We start from the raw sequence: 9,695 nt of genomic DNA, 5'->3' as shown, positions 1-9,695 counted from the left end.
GCAGGAACTATTGTCTCCTGCCATCTTGGATGCTGGCTTCCTCTGTCACACAAACAGTAATTCTACAGCATGGCATGTTAAGAGGATATCATTATCATGTGTTTTTGGAGTAAGCTGCAGATTTGGTTAAATATAGTGGTGTTTTTTTGTTTTTTTTGTTTGTTTCTGCTTCTTTCATTTGGCCGTAGAAAGCTAGGTCAAGCCAATCCCCCTCCCATGGCAATTTCCTCACATCAAGCGGCCAAAGCTCCTCTTCTTTCACGGACGCCGTCCAATATCGATGCTGGGCTCAAAAACTGATTGAAAAGAGACTTACATGTTTCAAAGCATGCAGGGACCAGGGGAGCAGGCGACAACCCAAAGTATTAAAGCTTAGATGCTCACCAGCATGCTATAAAAAGACAGAGCATGTCTCTACACTGCACGACACTCAGTGGCAAATGATATGGGAACCCTGATTTTAGAGGGCTATACTGTCTATTTTGCTGTATCTGTCTACACTTAAAAGATGGTCTACAGCAAAAGACATGTTCTTACTATGTATGTACATTTATAGGGTTTTTTTTCTGGATTTTAAAAAATGAACAAAAAAATGGTATCTGTGATGTTTTGTGTGTTTTTATCAGCCACCTGAAGCCAGATTTATGAGATGTATCTGAGTCATGGTAAAAGCAAAGTATTGTAATATTTATAAAACACACCTGAAATAGATGTCCAAGGAATACAAACATATTTGAATGAAAGTGAAGTGTAGCACTTGAAATAAAAATAAAAAATAAAATGAAAATATGAAATCAGAGGAAGTAACTTGATACTCCACCCCTCTGGTTTTTGGCACAAGTGCTCAAAATCAATCACTTACCACAGGAGCAGTGCAGAGGAGAAAAAAAAATCAATCAGAGGCAGTGTGCACACACATTCTACCTCTGCTCACAATGCTCCTATCTCTGAACCTGTTCACGAATCACACTCATTTACATATAGATAAATACCATACAGTGTAAATAATTTATTGCAAATGATATCTGGATCATCAAACGATAAGAAAGGGGTGAAGAAGGGAGAGGGAAGAGGAATCACTCAATCATCAGCTCCCCTGGTGCGCCACTTGTCATCCTGCAAGCAATGCATCGTGGGAGAGTGTGACTATCTAAGAGGGAATCAGTGCTGGTGTGCTGCCACACGTTTACATATTTATTTAGCTGTCACATCTATCTGATTTGATCATCGGAGCTGATAAGCTAAAGGGATGAGGAAATAATTGTCCTTTCAGATAAAGGATGTGACAAGGTTTTTTTTTCTTTGAATGTCATTGGAAAGGAAGATTGTAAACATTATCAGACAAAAAAGATGAGCTCGAGGTGTATTCGGAATGATCAAAAGCCAGGATTAAAATGATTGATCATGATGCTGATAACGACATTAAATATTTACACTTGTCCCTCATTGCTATGTAAATATTGGAGTTGAATGTGTAAAATCACCCCAGAGCTGAAGATAAACAACTGGTATAGATAACAGAACGAATACAAGTAACGTGATATTTCTCACACACTGAAAGCCTTTTGTTTTAGTAATTTAACAACAGTATTTGTTAGATATGTTTTCAAGTTGCTATGCAATTTAAAACCTTGAAAACATTTACTTCCAAAATAATACCTGTACTTTGACACAGGACCAATATTGTTGTATGAAGGCAAGCTGTGTGTTGTCTCTGCCCAGGCATTTGCTCTGCACCCTTTTCTGATTGGGTGTACCTGAGCTTTCTCCTATACTCCCTGTGACATTTCTGATAGAGTAGTCCTGCTATTACCTCACAGTAACAAGACACTGTAAACATTATCCGCTGGCTTTAGACACTGGAAAATGTCCTCTTTGATTTCCTGTTGATTAGTAAATATCAGCTAGCTTGTCCTCTCTAAACAGGATGCTGAGTTCTGCAAACACAAGCTGACATCTCCTGCTTTGCCCTTCATGTCTGATCCGTTTAGGGCAAAAGGTGTCTCCAAAAAGTGAAGGCGTCATAAAAGATCCCCCCCAAATACTCCGTTGTGCCCCAATATGTGGGCAAGGAATGAATGAAAAGAGCAAAAAATGTTAGACAGAGAGAGGGAGAGAAGGGGGGGGGTGCTTGGTGTCGAATCACACTGTTGCACAACGATGCCATCTAGTGGTGGAGGAACACCCCACCCAAGCTGACAGAGAGAGGGACACACTGCCCCCCTCGTGAGCCGAGAGGAAAATAATAGAGAAATGTGTGTATTACAGTGATCACTTCTATTTGTGTTCATCGGCTTGCTTTGTTCTCGGATTCATCCCGCTCCAATTATAAGAATAGCATTAAAATATCAATTAATTAACTCAATGGTAAGTAGATTGATTCATTCTAAATAAACATCAGATTGCTAAGGCAAATGAGTTCCGGAATACTGATGCAACTAGGGACTGCAGAAGACAGTTGTGTATGTGATAATCAGCTGACATGTGTATTTGCAAATCTTTTAATTAGCGAAAATAGATAGTATGGCTTCTGCGTGACAACTGTGCCTCTCACACTCTTGTTCTGCCGCGTTTAAAATGTTACAGGAAGAAATGAAGGGCAGACTGGAATTGCTTCCAATTATGGAAGGGGGATTTTGTATGCTGGCTGCCTTATGAAAGCCTCCCCATATAGGTGCAGAATCATTATTTACCAGCTCTGATATTCATATTGTGCAACAATCTTTACTACAAGATGGGGGTCATTATTGTTCCTTTGTATTTTCAATAAAGTCTTCAGACATTTATTCATAACTAAACCTCTGTTCTACTCTAGACTATTGGGCACAATAACATCAGTAACTTGGAAATATTGAGTTTATTTTTTTTCATGGTCAGCTTTTATTGCTAAATATTGATTGAACATATCTGTGGTACAGGGGTACTGTGGCATTTGTTTTTTGTTATTTTTGGGAGTGGGGGATGATGCTAGTAATTAATTGTCTCTGATGGTGATAGTCTACATAAATTGATAAATAAATAGAAAATTTGATAAATTCCCTTTAAATTGATATATGAGAATCATCTCCTGCAAACAGCAGGATTTTGAAATAAAGACCTAATTCCTTATTCTATAAATTACTATAAATTATAGTATATGCTACTGTACATGTAGTTCAATTAGGTATCCATGTATAAAGGCTGGAGCCAATGTGCCTTGTTATGAAAATGTTGTATATTTGATCAGCAAACCTGTCATCAAACTACACATTTACAAGATCCTCATCAGTCACTTTATATAGTGGATTTCTGAACTAATACAAGCTATGCTACACAGCAATATATATTTTTTTAATGCAGAGCTTTGAAGATGGCGACGGGGTGGGCTGTTCAACACCACATGGTGAAATAAAGAGCTTTAAATGCAACAAGCAGAGGCATTCACACTCACTTCACCTTCCTCCCTCCCACCCTCTCAGAACCAGACCCATCTATCTTTGTCCTTAGTTCTTTTAGAATGGTTCTAGTCATTTTGTTGTTTGGTTCACTTTCTCAGGTCAAACCTTCCTAAAACTGCAGCAGTTGGAAGGGTGCGGTAGGGGGCAGTACCTGGTAGAAATCATTTATGGAGAGAAATCCACCGGAGTATCACACGAGTGAGCGCTTTACACTGAAGTACTGTATGTCAGCGCTAATGCACATGAACCATGTGCACCCTCAGTGATTTGTGTGTTTTTTTTTTTTCTTTACTCCACAATCAGACAGATCCATAGGAAGATGTGTAGGGCATGTTCCTGGAAATTAAACACACACACACACACACACAGAGAGAGAGAGAGAGAGAGAGAGAGAGAGAGATAGAGAGAGAGAGAGAATGGTTCCTCACATATTTTCTATGCCAGTGGATATCACATTATGTGATGTGTGCCATACATGTTGGCTACATGCATTTCTTTTAGAGTAAACAATGTCCTTTGTCCCTGCAAGCATACTATAATTCAGCAATGCATAAAAATGCAACCGACTTAAATAATGCCATATTAACACAAAGAACATGCATTCAAAAGATCCCTCTCCGAAGGTGCCGCCAACATCTGCACAAGCAGAAAGGCCTATTTAGGAAGATACCGGTAAAGTGCATGTAACACTTTGGCGATTTAATGCAGTTTTTAATTGGATAGAGGCCCATTATTTCTCAATACAGAAGGGGCAGTGAGGCACGTAAAGCTCTTGAATATTTTTTGCAAATCGTGTTCGACAGCACAATGATTAAGCGCGGCACTAAATTTGCCTCACAAAATGAAAAGCAAACTTCATGCAAGGCGTAATTTAATTGTTTCCTTGCACATTTTTTCCGCCACGCCATTGTTGAAGGCTTAACATTTTTAACGTCTGCTGATCTGTTGTAACAAGGGACTGAGCCAGCCACCGGGGTAACAAAATGTTTGCAAAAAGAAAAGAAAAAAAAAAAACAGGAAAAAACAGATTTACTTGTAGCCTTACATTACTGATCTCAAAAATCAATGTGATTCATTTACTGTAGGCCAAAGAGGATTTAAGACAATTGAGTGTCAATACAAGTGTATACTACCTTACAAGAAAAAAAAATAAAAAAGAACGACTGAATGGTGAATGTAATGTTTAAAAATTGTATTGTCGTCAATGTGTCTGTTTTTTCACAATAATGTAGAGAACAATTCATACTCAAATTCATTCTTTCAAATTGTGCTGTTGTTTCTACAGTTGTGTTCAACAGTGAGAATGCTGCCATCTGCAGACCAACTGGTGGAAGTGCAGGCTGTGTGAGGCAATCCTTTTGATTGGATCAAAATACTTTGATATTGAGTATTCATATTAATAATACTGACAGTTACAGTTGTGCTTAAATAAATGATAAATCACCTATGTTTTATTAATGGTTTCCACTTTCCACCGAATCCAATGCTCTCATAACAAGGCATATTTTGCATTTTAAGTCATAGCAAGGTTGTCAATGGACAGCTTCATTCCAAATAACAGGAAACAGTAACCATGTGCAGTGGTGTCATATTTCAGCAACCACACAGTGGCCAGTTAGCCCTCCCTGTTTCTAGTTCTGTCAAAAAGCTACAGCAGCCAACTATAAATGTACACAACAACACTTCTGTCATGTTCATTTTACTGACAGAGTGCGGTCTTGATGTATATATACTCTGCATGTAAATGCAGCAAAGCAGCAGCTTCTCTGCACTGTCAAATGACTTCAATCTCAGATTTGTTAATTCAACTGTTTGAGAGCCTTGAGATGTCGTGGCGGTCTCGTTAGTATTTTCAACACTGATTGCTTCTCGCATCTTATGTAAATCCTCTTAAGTCACTGGTTATTGTTTATTGTGTTGGTGAAGGTGAGGCGCTCCTAAGCCCTGTAGGGTTGCTTATCTCAGTCATGCATGCATCTTTGTTTTCCTCTGTGAAGTTTTTTTTTTTCCATACAGGCAATGACAAATAAAGTTGCAGAAGATGATGCTAGTGACATTGGCATAGCACACATCCTCTCAACAGACTGAGGTTGTTAGTTCAGTTCACTCACATACAGTAGGGGCCTACGGAATTTGCTTCTCGACTTAAGCATGAACTTGTCCTCCAAGTGGTTGGATATCATATCATGAAAACCTTGTGACGTAGGCACATGGTCATATCTATAGTTTCTGTGTCTGCCTGTAAAAAAAAACAACTTAATGTTGGTCATGACTGAAGTCTTAATTCCATTTTTTTTATCATTTCCATTTGATAAAATGTAAGAATAAAGAAAGACTTAGGAATTTTAATTAGACGTAAAACTATTTCTTATCCAGGACCAAGGATGCAGAGGACAAGAAGGGTGTGCTATATATGACTGGAATGGACAGATAAGATATTTTTTTATGTTTGAGGTCCACACAATGGGGCCCTTACACAAAGGGAGTTGTGTTGATCCAGCATCTTCCACACCTCCCATAACACTCCTGACTCCAGCCAAATGTGTTGCATCCTCCTTACCAGATAGAGAGATAGATAGATACTTTATTGATCCCCAAGGGGAAATTCAAGAATGTCACCATGTCCCTCTTATAGGTGTACAGAGTATATGGAGAGCTGTCCATCCCTTCATAGTGTCTTTTGTGTAGTTCACACACAATTGTTGTTCAAACTTTGGAAACTGAAATCTTTTTATTTTTTGGAAACCTAAATGAGTGTCAGACCTCCTTTTATGTTGCAATGTCACCATACCTTTCTCCCAGTCTTTTTTGCATTTGTTCCTGTTCTTGTTTTAAACACACATTGAAAACGTAATAAAAATTCTACTATCCTTTTCATGCTGTAGTCTCACCAGCCGGCTGAAATATAAGTTATAAGTATTTTATTGAAACAGTTGATTGCTTATTGAGTTACAAGTGTGTTATTGAAACAGTGGGTGTCTTGCAGTATTGATCAAACTTTCACATTTAAGTTGTTATTGATTCTTATTTAGCCTATGTGTTTTTGACATGTTTATGGCTAGTCTTAAAATGTTACCACCAGCCACCTTTATACCATTTCTCTAAAAGAAAACAGATTTAATGCATTGATCAAACTTTTAAAATTTAAGCTGTTAGGCTACTGAATGCTATTTATATATTTGATAGACGTTTATTGCTAGTCTTAGGCTACAATGATCAAAGCTGTGTGGTAGATTGGGGGGGGGGGGGCACCTTCATCTTCATCTCACCAAACGAACTGAAAAGGACACTGGATCTAATGTCCACACACAAAAAGGATACAAAATGCATAGCCTACGTTTTGACAATGTAAGTAAAGTATATGTAGCATGATACAGGCAAATGTAGGAATCCAATAACAGCATGTCCAGCAAGGAAACAAACGTTCTATGTTAGAACTACCAAAGAACATATTTTAGATTGATGTGTCAGACCAATTATACTCGCAATATGTAATTGACACTATAATGTAAGCATACTAACACGTACTAACACTCGTTTTTGTTTTGTTGTAATGTTTCCCGTTCAATAACGCACTTGCTGCTGTCTATCCCATTGAAATAACTCTACACGTGAAGAGCTGTTTGGAACTGTTGAAGCGTATGTGAACCACGTGACCGCGTGGCGGCGACTTCAAAGAGTGTTGCAACTCTCTTTTTCTATGGCTCTAAGTCCCATGCGTTTCCCACCAGCGGAGCTAGTTGGCTAGTTCAAACTTTTGCCAACTTAATAAAAGCCTAACTCGTAATCAATCATTATGTTAAGCCCGCCTAACGACTCTATACACGATTTGATTGGCCTGATAGAAGTTTAATTTTTCGAGCTCACAAGCCAACGGAGAGTTGCTAGGCTAGCCCTGGCAGCAAATCTAATTTGCTGCCGCTAGGGTGCGTCTAGATCTGTTTCGACCTCACTCTGACCGTCACTACGGTCTAAAAAAGGAACGATCACCTTCGTTCTGCCTATCACCGAGACCATATGTCAACAAAGTCATGCCCATGACCTCCGGAAGCAGAACGACTCGAGCTTGTAAATAGCGGAGATTGCTCCCGGTTCAGTCTCTCACCTTGATCGCCTCATCTGAGACCTGTGATACGTGAGTACGTACTTTCACTGCTTTCTTGCTTTGACTGTGTTTGTTAGTCTGCATGTGGCAGTAACCTGTGTTTTTTTCAGGAAACTTTGTTTAACTTTGTTTAACTTGTTGACGCCTTTCCTGAGTTCACCCCATACCGCACGGCGGAGGGTCTAGTGTGAGCCTGCTGCCTGCGTTCGCGCACTGCTGCGGGCTGCCGTTTCAGTGTTATTTTCCTTTTGTGTGTGCCAGGTTTCCGGGTTGTTGTTTGTTAACTACTGTGTACCTTATCTGGCTGTTCGCGGCTAGTTGGGCTTGGTGTGAGCCTGCTGGGTGTGTTTGCGCACCGGCGTGGGCCACCGTTATTATTTCTGTTTACTGCTCTGGCAGCCGGAACCTGTGTGGGCCTGATCAGCGCGTATGTGCTCGGCCGCTTAGGCGCTAATGTTACTGTGTGCTTCTTGTTAGCTTTGTTGTTGTGTGCTAGGCTACTTGCAAAAGGTAAGTTTAGCTGTTTGTGTCTGCTAGGTGCAGTCTTGCACGAGGTGCGGGCTGCTGTGTGTCTTTTCTCCAGTTGTCCACTGGTGTACGTCGGCGCGTGCGTTCACGCACTGGTGGCCGCCTTCTTTGTGTATCTGTTGTGTACCCCGTCGCTGCTGTCCGCAGCTAGCTGGGCCAGTGTGAGCCTGCTAAGCGTGTCCGCACGCTGCTTCAGGCCACCCGTGTACTGTATTACACTACTGCTGTATCTCTTTACGGGCTGCTGCTTGCAGACCCAGTGCGTTGTACGGCCAAGGTAAGTGCCTTATTGTATTGTATTGTGTTGTATTGCATTGTGTTTTTCTGTGGTAGGCAATGGCGGCACACTACTGCAGAGTCTGTAGGGCCACGATGGCCCCCAATGACGGGCATAGAGAGTGTCCCGCTTGCCTTGGGGCCGCCCACCTCCTGGAGGATGTCGACAGCCCCTGCAGCGCACCCTGTGACCTTCCTAGGGAGGAACGGCTCCGCCGGGCTGACCAGGCATGTGGCCACGTGCCGACCGACCATCCCACTCTCATAGGCATGGCCGTAAGCATACGCACAAGCGTAAACGGCAACGAGTCCCCTTCCAGGCATGATCAGGTGGAGGTCCCTGGACCTGCTAAGCGCTCGGCTCCAGCTGCCGTGACCGAGGGTAATGGCACGGAGTCGCTTCAGATTCTCTCAGCTCTCCAGGCTCTGGCTAGGAGGATGGACAGGCTGGAGGGTCTCCAGGGCACGTCATCCCCTTCTCTGCCCCCTGGCCAGGAAGGTCTCTCCCCATCCAGGCCTGAGAGCCATGGTGCGGATGTTGATATGGGTGATGTGGATGTGCTGTCCGTGTGGTACACGGACTAAGGGTCAGATTAGGAGAATGCTCAAGAAATTTGGTGACCTTTGACCTCTTAGCAAAAGTGCATTTTGGCTTGAAACTATTGATGTGTTTGGAATTAAAACTTACTAGTGGTGTCTGTTAATACTGTGGGAGGTCTGAAAGATGACAAATGGCAACTTCTGATGTCACTGTAATCGATCTAGCTGCCATCTTGGATTTAGTCGGAAACACAAAAACATTTTCACAGGTTACGCATTTGATCCGATCTTCACCAAAATTGGCACAGACCATCTTCACAGAATGCCTTATTAGTGCATTACTTTCTGAAGCAATTGACAAAATCGTTTGCTCGTGACAGCCAATCGAAATAGGTGGCAACGCTGCTAAACAGGAAGTGAACTTAAATTCTAACCAATCTTGTTTTTGCATTGTTGCATGATGCTTGTATGAGAAATACTTCTCAAAACAACAGCAGTCATATGAGTGCTGTTGTTTTGGGATGTTTCCCTCATGCAAGCATCATTGGCGGATCAGATCATGCGTAAATCACTGATCTGGAGATCTTTTTAACTAAGACTAATTAATAGCTTTTGGCTGACTTTGATACTTAATGCCAAAAAGTGTTTTATATAGTCTGTGCTCTGTTATTTTATGGAAGTTGCATAAATCCACGTCGTTCTATTAAATGTCGTTTCATAATTAAATAGTCTTCCAATAGGTTGAAGCTTATCTTTGCTACCAAAGTTGGTTTGATGTAAGTGCTGTCTGCTGTTGTGGTCGAAGACGA

Source organism: Alosa sapidissima, chromosome 10, assembly GCF_018492685.1.
Source record: "Alosa sapidissima isolate fAloSap1 chromosome 10, fAloSap1.pri, whole genome shotgun sequence".
NCBI classification, from domain to species: Eukaryota; Metazoa; Chordata; class Actinopteri; order Clupeiformes; family Clupeidae; genus Alosa; species Alosa sapidissima.
Note: the sequence above shows the minus strand (reverse complement) of the source record.